The sequence below is a fragment of the Rhinopithecus bieti genome, unplaced genomic scaffold (genome assembly GCF_001698545.2).
Source record: "Rhinopithecus bieti isolate Rb0 unplaced genomic scaffold, ASM169854v2 scaffold_2574, whole genome shotgun sequence".
NCBI lineage: Eukaryota > Metazoa > Chordata > Mammalia > Primates > Cercopithecidae > Rhinopithecus > Rhinopithecus bieti.
The window spans coordinates 7153849-7168492 of NW_016804493.1; positions in this window are offsets into that span (position 1 = coordinate 7153849).

Sequence of the window (14644 nt, forward strand, 5' to 3'; positions counted from 1 at the left end):
TGTTAATAGAATAAAGGATAAAAACCACTTGACCATCTCAATAGATGCAGAAAGACACTTGACAAAATCTAATAACCTTTCATGATTTAAAAATCAACAATAGAACTTCCTCAAACTGATAAAGGGCATCTATGTAAAACCCACAGCTAACATCATACTTAATGATGAAAGAATGAATGTTTTTCCCCCAAAATCAAAAATAAGACAAGGATGTCTACTCTCACCTTTATAGTCAATATCATACCAGAGATTCTATCCAGGGAAATTGGGCAAGAAATAAAAGGCATCCAGATTGGAAAGAAACAAGTAAAATGATCTCTATTTTCAGATGACATAATCTTATGTGTAGAAAGTCCTAAGGAATCATGTTGCCCAGGAAGCAGTGGCAACAGATAGGTGCCTGGAGGGAGCGTGGAAATGATGAATTGGTAAAACTTTGGTGACCTCTAAGTGCAGATGGGAGAAGGCAGTTGGATGTGCAAGTCTAAAGTTCAGAAGGGAAGTCTAGACTAGAGATGCACATTTAAGAGTTGACAACTCATGTTTACTGAAGCACGGTTAAGATGGTGTTGGAAAGGGAGAGTTTGGGCCATGGGAATCTCTGAGATTCATTGGTTCTTAAAAAGAAGGTGGTAGGTAATGCAGAAACACTGGAAATAAGCAGTAGAGGGGTTGAGTGCAGGCCTGAGAGGGAAGTGGTGAACTCGGGGACAGCATTAGTATCATTCTCACTGTTTTTAGAATGATGCCACATTCCTGCTGGCTGCAGTGCCATCTTCTCTAGTGCTAGAGAATGGTTCATGTTCTCCTCCACGTGGCAGATGCTATCATGCTCCCTCCAGGCATGTGTCTGTTGCTACTGCTTCTTGGGCAAGCTGCTCTTCCCTCGGGCTTCTGTTCCCCAAAGCTACGAAACAAAGTATACCCTAATTTCTTTATTAAGCAATTATCAACCAATCTCTTAGTGATTGGCAAAAATTATGGTATAACCATACTATAATATTGTGCAGCTGGACAGAGAGAGAAATTTCTCTGTGTACATATGGAAAACTCCCCAATTCCCCAATATATTTGTTAAAGACAAAAAGGCAAGCTGGGCATGGCAGCTCACACCTGTAATCCCAGCTCTTTGGGAATCCTAGGCAGGAGGATTGCTTGAGGCCAGGAGTTTGAAAGTAGCTGAGGCAACACAGCAAGACCTCATTTTTATTAAAACATTTAAAAATAACAGGGCTGGGCGCAGTGGCTCACGCCTGTAATCCCAGCACTTTGGGAGGCTGAGGCGGGTGGATCACGAGGTCAAGAGATCGAGACCATCCTGGCTAACACGGTGAAACCCCGTCTCTACTAAAATACAAAAAATTAGCCGGGCGTGGTGGCGGGTGCCTGTAGTCCCAGCTACTCGGGAGGCTGAGGCAGAAGAATGGCGTGAACCCAGGAGGAGGAGCTTGCAGTGAGCCGAGATCACGCCACTGCACTCCAGCCCGGGCAACAGAGCAAGACTCTGTCAAAAAAAAAAAAAAAATTAAAAACATTAGCTGAGCATGGTGGCATATGCCTGTAGTCTCAGATACTTGGGAAGCTGAGGCAGGAGAGTCACTTGACCCGGGAGTTCAAGGCTGTGGCGAGCTATGATCATACCATCGCACTCCAACCTGGGCAACAGAGCAAGGCAAAGAAGAAAGAGAAGGAGGAGGAAGAGGAAGAGGGGAAGAAGGAGGAAAAGAAAGAGGAAGAGGAAGGAGAAGGAAAAGGAGAAATAAAAGGAAAGTATAAAATTGGGATTACATGCTATCTTTTGTTTTAAGGGAGAATAAAACTATACTCAAAGTTGCTTATATACTCATAGAGAAACTCTGAAGAATACATGAGAAACTAAAACTAGTGAGCCCTATAGGGGATAAGGCAGGTAGGACCAGGGAGATGAGAAGCAAAAATGAAAGGACACTTCCTAGGCCAGGTGTGGTGGCACACACCTGTAATCCCAGCACTTTGGGAGGCTGAGGCAGGAGGATAACTTGAGGCCAGGAGTTCGAGACCAACCTGGGCGACAGGGTGAGACCCTGCCTGAAAAAAAAAAAAAGAAAGAAATTAAATTTTATATTGCTGGTTTAAAATAATATTTTCTCAGTCAGGCTCAGTGGCTCACACCTGTAATCCCAGCACTTTGGGAGGCCGAGGTGGGCAGATCACCTGAGGTCAGGAGTTCAAGACCAGCCTGACCAACATGGTGAAACCCCTCTCTACTAAAATACAGAATTAGCTAGGCATGGTGACACGTGCCTATAATCCCAGCTACTCGGGAGGCTGAGGCAGGAGAATCACTTGAACCTGGGAGGCGGAGGTTGTAGTGAGCTGAGATTGTGCCATTGCAATCCAGCCTGGGCAATAAGAGCGAAACTCAATCTAAAATAAATAAATAAATAAAATAACATTTTCTCTTATTGCTGATGAAAATTAACATTATCTCCTTGTATTCATTAAAGTAATAGTAATTGTTACAACAAACAGATACCAAATTCTTGATGGCTCAAACACAATTGAAATTTTTTTCTTGCTCAAATGAAGACCAACATGGTCAGTAAATAGCTCTTCTCTGAGCAGTAATTGAAGCACCCAGGCTCCTCTCATTCTATGGGCCTGCCATCTTCAACTCAAGGAAGCACGGGTCCAGTGTTGGGATTACCAAAACAGTGCTGAGACCCTAGCGAGGCCAGAGACCGTGTACCAGTGGCACCCATTTACCTTTATTTTTACTTTAAGTATAGAAATTGAGAAGGTTCAGGATCAGATCAATACCATGTAGAGGCTGTGCACAGTGGATGCTGTGGAATGATTAGGAAGCTAAGAAGTTGAGGTCGCTGGCAGGAATGTGGGCAGAGTATAGCACCATGGGGAAAAAAAAGAAGTGGAACAATGCAAGGGAGTTAATGGACTTGGGAAATGTTTGAAGAGATTAAAGGGCCGAATAATGTCCAGGTGTCAGATTGTGAGTCGGTTGGAGGGTGAGCAGCTTGCGGTTAGTAAATTATATGTCAGGAATTAAGAATCCTAAAATAGTCTAGTTCAGGTGATGACAAGGAACACAGGTGTGGCTTTGGGAGTGGGTGGCCATCATGGGGTAGATTGCATAGCTCCTCATGTTTGGAATAAGCAAGAGGCCTTGAGGGTGGAGTGTGGGTGAGGCCATCCACAGAGATGTTGAAATTTCCCACATATCAGGCCCTAAATAAATAAGGGAGTGTGCACAGAAAGGATATAAAGTAATTCAGCACATGTTTTAAAGGAAGCTGGTTATTGTGTGAGTCTGGGGGAGTATAGATATGAAAAAAGACAGTAAGTTAGAGTCTGGACTATGTGGGAAAAAAACTATTTCAAACAGTGAGTTGGCCAGGCATGGTGGCTCATGCTTGTAATGCCAGCACTCTGGGAGGCCGAGGCGGGCAGATCATGAGGTCAGGAGATCCAGGCCATCCTGGCCAACATGGTGAAACCCCATCTCTACTAAAAATACAAAACTTAGCTGGGTATGGTGGCACGTGCCTGTAATCCCAGCTACTTGGGAGGCTGAGGCAGGAGAATTACTTGAACCCGGGAGGCAGAGGTTGCCCTGAACCAAGATGGTAACATTACACTCCAGCCTGGTGACAGATCAAGACTCTGTCTCAAAAAAAAAAAAAAAGGACAAACAGTGAACAGTGATTTTAGGGGAAGAGCCAAATTACACTTAAGGAAAAGAAGTAAACAGTTTGATAATGGCAGATAATTGTACCTGCTATGGAACAAATATTTTGGGCAGAGGAGAACAGAAGGAGGGATATAAGAGAAGTATGGAGACTTCCAAAGCAACATCACAAGAAAGATCATACGAAAATGTTTGGGCTTCAAAACATCTAGATATTATGGATAAAATCTAACAAATGTATTTTCAAATTCAGAGCCACGCTTGCAAGAGAGTAAGGGAATTCCCCAAAGAGGCAAAAACAAAGAGAGACCTGAAAATTTGGAAAATAAGAGTATGCTTATGCTGGTACTATCTCAGTAATCATGGGTTTAAAGTTTAACACTAGCGGAGGAGGACTTAGACCCATGTAAGGTAGGAATTTAAAATTTAGACCTCTCCACAAAGCCAAGCCCTTAATGTTAAGGTTGAGTAACAAGATGGATTATAAAGAAATCTTTCTTATTCTGGCCCCTAGGAAGAAAAAAAGAAAACTCTCTCATGACAGCTTGTAAGCATAGGCATTCCTTTACATGGGTTTAGTGCTCAAATGTAACCTACCTGTATGGTCTGGAAACCCCAAAGTTGACAAATTCACTGAAAAGTGATCCTGATCCATTCCATCAGCAGTTTTTTTGTTTGTTTGTTTTTTGATGTTGTTGTTTTGTTTTGTTTGTTTGTTTTTTGAGATGAAGTCTTGCTCTTGTTCCCCAGGCTGGAGTGCGATGGTGCGACCTCGGCTCACTGAAACCTCCCTCCCGGGTTCAAGCAATTCTCCTGCCTCAGCCTCCCCAGCATCTGGGATTACAGGCACCTGCCACCACACCTGGCTAATTTTTGTATTTTTAGTAGAGACGGGATTTCACCATGAAGGCCAGGTTGGTCTTGAACTCCTGACCTCAGGTGATCTGCCTGCCTCGGCCTCGCAAAGTGCTGGGATTACAGGTGTGAGCCACCACGCCCAGCCTCATCAGCTGTTTTAATACTACAAAAGAAGGAGAGAAAGGCATTGGGGAACATCTAGCAACCTGCCATATTAGTCAGTAATTTTGTGGCAAAGAAGTATGATCAATAAAATACTTTCAAAGATAAGGATAATGTTAACGTAAAACTGGGGTAAAACATAAAACAGAAATACAAGGTGAAGAAAGAAAATTATCCTGGCACTTTGGGATGCCAAAGCAGAAGGATCACTTGAGCCCAGGAGACCAGTCTGGGCAACATAGTGAGACCCCATCTCTGCAAAAAATACACAAATCAGGCGGGTATGATGGCATGTGTCTATGGTCCTAGCCACTGGGAAGGCTGAGGTGGAAAGATTACTTGAGCCCAGGAGGTCAAGGCTGCAGTGAGCTGTGATTGTAATCATGTCATTGCACTCCAGCCTGGGCAACAGAGCAAGACCCTGTTTCAACAACAACAAAAAAAGAAGGTAAAATTCTAGTAAATATCCAATATCCTCTCTGTTGAAAAATGCATGCTCTAGTTAAATGAACAAGTTAAATGACACTACAAGGAAGCAAACAAACACATCCAGAATGTAGAACATTCTATAAGATAGCCATTCCTGCAACAAGTCAATGGTATGAAAAGAAAAGAAAAAAACAGGGGCCTTCTCTAGAGTAAGAGATATTTAAGCTTAAGACATAAAACTAAAAAGTAATGCTTAAACTTTGTTTGGATCCTGATCCAAATAAACCAACTATAAGTAGACATTTTGGAGGCAACCAAAAATATCTTACTATTTGATGTGATGTAGCACTGTGGTTAAGAAATGATGTGTTTAGAGATGTATACTGAGGCGTATGGGGAGAACTAACATGATGTCCAGGATTTGCTTTACAATCTTTTGGCAAAGAAAACAAGAAAAAGAAGGAAGGAACAAAAATGGCAATATCTTGAGAGTCATGAAATCTGAGTGACGGGTATATTGGTGCTAATTATACTACTGTTTCTACTTTTATATATGTTTGAATTTTCATAGTCAAGAATTTTAAATTATTTTAGGGAACACATGAACAAAAAAAGTATAAAAACCACTAGTTTAGCACACATGCTAATTCTGCTATTTACAGAAACATCTCAGATGTTTTTCTAGAAATTTCTTATTGCTCCCAGTGTAGAAGCCCAACTGACACTTTGCCCTGCTTCCATTATGAAATACCAGAGTCAGGAAAAATAAGTACTTTGTACCCTTAGGTGAAATAACAATGATGAGGTCACCCCATCTAGTTCTAGTCCCCAAACTAAGTAATTCCTGTAAGTGTGCACTCCTTATCTTTAAAAAAATGAAGTTTATCTCTGCGTTTTAGAATGATTATGTATGAAGTAACATCACAATGTTTGTGACTAGGATGAACATGATAAAAAGTTACTATTTTCCACCATGAACAGATAGATACAAACTGGCAATCTTACATGCTTTTCTTTTCTTTAAAACCTAAAATCCTTTAAATGCTGCACAGATATTTGAGTTGATCTTCCTAAAGTCTGACTCCTTTATATCTTGTTTTTCACACACCAAAAAAACAGTATTAATAAGATATGATCTACATACCACACAACTCAACCCACTTAAATTGTACAATCCAATGGTTTTTACTTTCTCTAGAGTTGTGTAACCATCACCATTATCAATTTTAGAATGTATTCATCACTCCAAAAAGAAACTCTGTACCATCTCTCTCCATCTCCCACAAATGGCCTCACCCCTAGCTCTAGAAGTAACTAATCTATTTTCTGTCTCTATGAGTAATATGATTTGTCTCTGTGTCCCCACCCAAATCTCATGTCGAATTGTAATTCCCAGTGTTGAAGGACGGGCCTGGTGAGAGGTGATTAAATCACGGGGGTGGATTTCCCCCTTGTTGTTCTTGTGGTAGAGGTCTCCCAAGATCTGCTTGTTTAAAAGTGTGTAGAACCTCCTCCTACTCCCACTGGCCATGTGAAGATGTGCCTGCTTCCCCTTCACCTTCTGCCATGTTGTAAGTTTCCTGAGGCCTCCCCATAAGCAGAAAACTATACAGCCTGCAAAACTAAAAAATTAAACCTCTTTTCCTTATAAATTAACCAGTCTCAGGTAGTTCTTCATAGCATTGTGAGAACGCACTAATACAAAACATTGGTACCATTGAAGGGGGCATTACTATAAAGATACCTGAAAATGTGTGAGCAACTTTGCAACTGGGTAACAGGCAGAGGTTGGAAAAGTTTAGAGGACTCAGAAGAAGAAAGGAAGATGGGAGAAAGTTTGGAACTTCCTAGAGACTTGTTGAATCATTGTGACCAAAATGCTGATGGTGATATGGACAGTGAAGTCCAGGCTGAGGAGGTCTCAGATGAAGATGAGAAACTGTGAAGCTCTAATATCTGAGACAGGTCTCAGTAAATTTAGAAAGTTTATTTTGCCAATGTTGAGGGCACACACCCATGAACAGCCTCAGGAGGTCCTGACAACATGTGCCCAAGGTCATTGGGGCATAGCTTAGTTTTATACATTTTAGGAAGACGTGAGACATGAGACATCAATAAATATATGTAAGATAAGCATTGGTTCTGTCTGGAAAGGCAGGACAACTCAAGCAGGGAGGGGTCTTCCAATTCACAGGTAGGTGAGAGACAAATGATTGCATTCTTTTGAGTTTCTGATTAGCCTTTCCAAAGGAGGCAATCAAATATGCATTTATCTCAGTGTGCATAAGGATGACTTTGAATGCAATGAAAGGCAGGTTTGCCATAAGCAGTTCTCAGCTTGACTTTTCCCTTTAGCTTAGTGATTTTGGGGCCCCAAAGTGTATTTTTCTTTCACAGAACTTATTGGGAACTGGAGTAAAGGTTACTCTTGCTATGCTTTAGCAAAGAGACTGGCAGCATTGTGCACCTGCTCCAGGGACCTGTTGAACTTTGAACTTGAGAGAAATGAGTTAGGGTATCTGGCAGAAGAAATTTCTACGCAGCAAAGTGTTCCAAGATGTAGCCTGGCTGCTGCTAACAGCATACACTCATATGCATGCACAAAGAGATTATCTGAAACTGGAACTTATATTTAAAAAGGAAGCAGAGTATAAAAGTTTGGAAAATTTGTAACCCAGCCATGTGGTAGAAGAGGAATTCAAGCTGGCTGTAGAAATTTGCATAAGTAAAGAGAAGCTGAAAGTTAATAGCCAAGACAATGGTGAAAATGTCTCCAAGGCATTTCAGGGATCTTCATGGCAGCCCCTCCCATTACAGGCCTAGAGGCCTAGGAGGGAAAAATGGTTTCATGGATTGGGCCCAGGGCCCCACTGCTCTGTGCAGCCTTGGGACATGGTGCCCTGTGCCCCAGCTGCTCCAGCTCCAGCCATGGCTAAAATAGCCCCACATATATCTTAGGCCACTGCTCCAGAGGGTGCAAGCCAAAAACCTTGGTTGCTTCCATGTGATGTTATGCCTTCAGGTGCACAGAGGGCAAGAGTTGAAGCCTGGGAGCCTCTGCCTAGATTTCAGAGGATGTATGGTAATGCCTGGATATCCAGGCAGAAGTCTGCTGCAGGGGCAGAGCTCTCATGGAGAACCTCTACTAGGGGAGTGCCAAGGGGAAATGTGGGGTTGGAGCCCCCACACAGAGTCCTCACTGGGGCACTGCCTACAGGAGCTATGAGAAGAGGGCCACCGTCCTCCAGACCACAGAATGGTAGATCCACTGACAGCTTGCACCATGCACCTGGAAAAGCTGAAGGCACTCAACACCAACCTCTGAAAGCAGCCACAACAGCTGTACCCTGCAGAGCCACAGAGGCAGAGCTGCCCAAGGCCTTGGGAGCCCACCCTTTGCATCAATGTGGCCTGGAGGTGAGACATGAAGTCAAAGGAGATAATTTTGGAGCTTTAAGATTTAATGACTGCCCTGCTGGGTTTTGAACTTGCATGGGACCAGTAGCCCCTTTGTTTTGGCCTTTCTCCCTTTTGGAAAGAGAGTATTTACCCAATGCCTATACCCTTATTGTATCTTGGAAGTAATTAACTTTTTATTTTACAGGCTCATAGGTGGAAGAGACTTGCCTTGTCTCAGATGAGACTTTGGACTGAGGACTTCTAAGTTAATGCTGAAATGATTTAAGACTTTAGGGGGCTGTTAAGAAGGAGAGATTGTATTTTGCAATGTGAGAAATACATGAGATCTGGGAGGGTCCAGGGCCAGAATAATATGGTTTTGCTCTGTGTCCCCACCCAAATCTCATGTCGAATTGTAATTCCCAGTGCTGGAGGAGGGGCCTGGTGGGAGGTGATTGAATCTTGAAAGTGGACTTCCCCCTTGCTGTTCTTGTGATAGAATTCTCCCAAGATTTGCTCATTTAAAAGTGTGTAGTGCCTTCCTCTGCCTCCTGCCAGCCAAGTGAATATGTACCTGCTTCCCCTTCACCTTCTGCCATTATTGTAAGTTTCCTGAGGTCTCCTCAAAAGGAGAGGCTTGTACAGCCCACAGAACTCTTAGCACTGTTAAACCTCTTTTCCTTATAAATTACCCAGTCTCGGGTAGTTTTTTATAGCAGTGCAAGAATGGAACAATACAATGAGTTTGCCTATTCTGGACATTTATATAAATGGAATCACACAATACATAGTATTTTTGATTACTAACATTTTCAAGATTCTTCCATGTACTATAGTAGCATGAATCAGTACTTCACTCTTTTTCACTCCCATATGATATTCCATTATATAGATGTATCACATTTTATTTATCCAACATTTGGGTTGTTTCCATTTTTTTTTCTGGCTGTTATAAATAATATGGCTATGGACATTTATGTGAAAGTTTTTTGGACTTTTTTTAAAGAGATAGGGTCTGGCTCTGTAACCCATGCTGGAGTACAGTAGTGCTAACACAGCTCACTGCAGCCTCAAAATCCTGAGCTCAAGTGATCCTCGCACTTCAGTCTCCCAAGTAGCAGGAACTACAGGCATGAGCTACCGCACCTGGCTTTTTAAAGATTTTTATGTGTGTGACAGCGTCTTCCTATGTTGTCCAGACTGGTCCCAAACTCCTGGGCTCAAGCAATCCTCCTGCCTCCACCACCCGAATAGCTGGTATTATAGACATACAATACCATGCCCAGCTGTGTAAAAGTTTTTATAAAATATATGTTCTCTTTTCTCTTGTTTTCTTTTCTCTAGGAGGAGAATTGAGGGTCATATAGTAACTATATTTTTTAACCTTTTGAGGAGATGCCAAATTGTTTTCCAAAGTGGCTGCACTATTCTACATTCCCACCAGTAGTGTATGAGGATTTCAATTTCTCCACATTCTTCCCAACACTCATTATTGTCTGACTTTTCTATTATAGCCATCCTATAAGCATGAAGAAGTATCTCGTGGTTTTGATTTGCATTTCCCTAATGGCTAATGATGTTGAACAACTTTTCAAGTGTTTATCAACTTTCCTTTCTCCTCTCTGAAAGTGATATTTCTAAATGCCTTTGTCTCTGTGTCTTTCATCTATGCTAATAATAGCTTCAGTTAAACTTAACTTCCCCTTGCTGTAGTTCACTTAACAAGAGGGTAAAAAGTAATGGCAACACATTAGTCTTTGTACTTTCTCATTCATTCATTCATCAAATATGTACTGAGAGGCTACCCTGTCCCAGATGCTGTTCTAAGCACTAATTATATAGAAGAAAATAAAACAGACAAAAAACTATTGTCATCATGGAGCTTACATGGGTTTATGGGGTTTTTTTATTGTGACTTTTAGAAACACATATAAAGTTTACCATCTAAACCATAGTAAGTGTATCATTCAGTAAAGCATATTCACATTTTGTGAAATAGATCTCCAGAACTTTTCCATCTTGCAAATCTGAAACTGCCAACCTATTAAACAACTCACTTTTTCTCCTCCCCACAGACCCTAGTTTCTGTCATTCTATTTTCTGTTTCTATGAATTTGACTTTTTTAGATAACTCATATAAATGGAATCATACAGTATCTGTCTTTTTGTGACTGGCTTGTTTCACTTAACATTATGTTCTCACGGTTCATCCATGTTGTAGCATGTAACAGGATTTTCTTCCTTTTGAAAAGTCTAAATAATATGCTATTATATGTATATGCCACATTTTGTTTATCCATTCATCCCTCAGTAGACACTTTGGTTGCTTCCATTTCTTGGATACTGTGAATAGTGCTGCTGTAAACATGAGAGCACAAATATCTCTTAAATATCTCTTTGAGACTCTACTTTCAATTCTCTTGGATATATAACCAGAAGTGGTATTGCTGAATCATATGGTAGTCTGGCAGTTTTCGAGGAACTGCCATACTATTTTCTTTCCTTTTTTTTATGGAGTTTCACTCTTGTTGCCCAGGCTGAAGGGCAATGCTGCGATCTCGGCTCACCACAACCTCCACCTCCCGGGTTCAAGCGATTCTCCTGCCTCAGCCTCCCACGTAGCTGTGATTACAGGCCTGTGCCACCACACCCAGCTGTTTTTTGTTTTTTTTTTTTTTTAGTAGAGACAGGGTTTCTCCATGTTGGTCAGGCTGTTCTCGAACTCCCAACTCAGGTGATCTGCCCGCCTTGACCTCCCAAAGTGCTGGGATTACAGGCATGAGCCACTGCGCCTGGCCTACCATACTATTTTCTATAGTGGCTGCACCATTTTGCAATCCCACCACCAATGCAAAAGGATCCAGTTTCTCCACATCCTCATCAACAGTTGCTATTTTCTGGGTTTTGGTGTTTTTTAAAAAAATAATGGCCATCCTATTATCCTGAGGTGATATCTCAGTGTGGTTTTGGTATGAATTTCTCTAATGGTTAGTGATGTTGGGCATATTTTCATAGGCTTGTTGGCCATCTGTGTATCGTCTTCAGAGAAATGCCTATTTAAGTCCCTTTGTAAATTGGGTCATTTGACTTTTTGTTGTTGAGTTGCAGGAGTTCTTTATATATTATGAATGTTAATGCCTCATCAGATATATAATTTTAAAATATTTTCGCCCATTCCACAGGGAGAAGAAAATGCCTTTTCATTTTGATTATGTTTTTTGATGCACAAAAGTTTTTAAGTTCCATTTGTCCATTTTTGCTTTTGTTGCCTATGCTTTTGGTGTGATATCCAAGAAATCATTGCCAAATCCAATATCAGGAAGCTTTCCTCCCATGTTTTCTTCTAGGAGTTTTATAGTTTAGGGTATTACATTTAGGTCTTTAGTCTATTCTGAGTTTTTATATATGGTGTAATATAAGGGCCCAGCTTCTTTTGCATATGGATATCTAGTTTTCTCAAAACCATTTGTTGAAGACACTGTTTTTTCCCCATTCAGTCATCTTGGCACCATTGTCAAAGATCATTTGACCATATATACAAGGGTTTATTTCTTAGCTATTCTATTTCATTGACCCATTTATCTGTTTTTATGCCAATACCACACTGTTCTGATTACTGTGGTTTTGTAATATCTTTTGAAATCAGGAAGTGTGACTCCTTCAATTTTATTCTTCCTTTTCAAATTTTTTTTGGTTATTCAGGGTCCCTTGAGATTTTGTATGAATTTTAGGGTGATTTTTTTTTCTATTTTGAAAAAAAAAAATACTATTGGGATTTTGATATGGATTGTGTTGAAATCTATTGATCACTTTGGGTAGCATGAATATCTTCACAGCATTATAGTACTGCAATCCATGAGTATGGGATGTCTTCTCATTTATTTGTGTCTCCTTTAGTTTTCTTTCAGCGATGTTTTGTAGTTTTGACTGTACAAATCTTTTTTTTTTTTTTTTTTCTGAGACAGAGTCTTGCTCTGTCGCCCAGGCTGGAGTGCAGTGGCATGATCACAGCTCACTGCAGCCTCCGTCTCATGGGTTCAAGCAATTCTCCTGCCTCAGTCTCCTGAGTAGCTACGATTACAGGTGTGCACCACCATGCCCAGCTAATTTTTATATTTTTAGTAGAGATGGGTATTCACCATGTTGGCCAGGTTGGTCTTGAACTCCTGACCTCGTGATCCACCCGCCTTGTCCTCCCAATGTGCTGGGATTACAGGCGTGAGCCACCACGCCCAGCTGATTGTACAAATCATTTACCTCCTTGGTTAGGTTTATTCCTAAGTATTTTATTCTTTTCGATGCTATTGTAAGTGGAATTGTCTTCTTAATTTTCTTTTTGGATTGTTCATTGTTAGTGTATAGAAAAGCAACTGACTCTTGCATATCAATTTTGTAATCTACAACTTTGCCAAATTTGGTTATTAGTTCTAACAGAGTTTTTGTGGAATCTTTAAGGTTTTCTACATATAAGAATAATGTCGGCGCCGGCGTACAGTGGCCAAGCCCTTAATCCACAGCACTTTGGGAGCCGAGACGGGCGATCACCAAGGTCAAGGAATCGAGACCCATCCTGGCCTAACACGGTGAAACCCGTCCCTACTAAAAAAATACAAAAAAACTAGCCGGGCGAGGTGGCCGGGCCCCTGTAGTCCCAGCACTTGGAGGCTGAGCCCAGGAGAACTGCGTGAAACAGGAAGGCGGGGCTTGCAGTGACCTGATATCCGGGCATTGCACTCCAGCCTGGGTGCAGAAAGCGGAGAACTCGCCGTCTCAAAAAAAACAAAAAAAAAAAAAAAAGATAATGTCCATCTGTGAAAAGATAATTTCTACTTTTTCCAATTTGAATGCCTTTTATTTCTTTTTCTCGTCTAACTGTTCTGGCCACTACTTCCAATACTATGTTGAATCAAAGTGGTGAAAGTGGCATGGCATCCATGCTTCTTTCCTGACCTTAAAAATAAAGATTTTAGTATTTCACCATTGAGTATGAAGTTCGATATAAGCTTTTCTTCTCCCTCCTTCCTTCTTTCCTTCCTTCCTTCCTTTTTTTCTTTGTTTCTTTTGAAATGGAGTCTTGCTCTGTCACCCAGGCTGGAGTGCAGTGGCACGATCACAGCTCACTACAGCCTCTGCCTACCGGGTTCAAGCAATTCTCCTGCCTCAGCCTCCTGAGTAGCTTGGGACTACAGCCATGTGCCACCACGCCTGGCTAATTTTTGTATTTTTAGTAGAGATGGGGTTTTGCCATGTTGGCCAGGCTGGTCTCGAACTCCTGACCTCTGGTGATCCACCCACCTCGGCCTCCCAAAGTGTTGGGATTATAGGCATGAGCCATATGCCCAGCCGATATAAGCTTTTCATAGATGGCTTTTATTATTATCTTGAGGTAGATTCCTTCTGTTTCTAGTTTGTTGAATGTTTCCATCATGAAAATGTGTCAAATCTTGTCAACTAACTTTTCTACATCAGTTGAGATGATCATGTGGTTTTTGTCCTTCATTCTGTTAATGTGGCATATTATATTGATTGATTTTTATATGTTGCACCTCAGTAATAAATCCCACTTGGTGATGGTGTATAATGCTTGTAACATACTGTTGAATTTGGTTTGCTAGTACCATGCTAATCTTCTCTGTATTGCTCCAATTTTAGCATATGCACTGCCAAAGGGAACACTCCCACAGCTTTACTTTTTAAATATGGTATAATGTAAACATACATTAAATTTAGGCTATCAAATGAGTTAACGACCAAGAATTCTTTTCTACATTTGAAACACACAAAAATTAAGACACAGATGTGCTATTGTCTGTTTATTGTTTTCTTTGAGGAATTGGGCATCACCTCCTCCTATATAGTATACTTTAACCTTAATGTTGGCAAATGACTGACTGACTCTTTGGAAGGTGCTATGAAACAATTTGGCCTATAGAGAGCATCTGTATTTGCTGGTTCTATAATATTATATGAAACTTGTTTGTAAATAAACCTAAATTGTTTAAAATAAATAAGGATATAAATAATACGTACTGAGAATTCAGTTCTTTTCCAACATATGCAATAATTCAGACTTTAGGGTACGTGATTTGCTCCAGACGACCACCAGAGTAA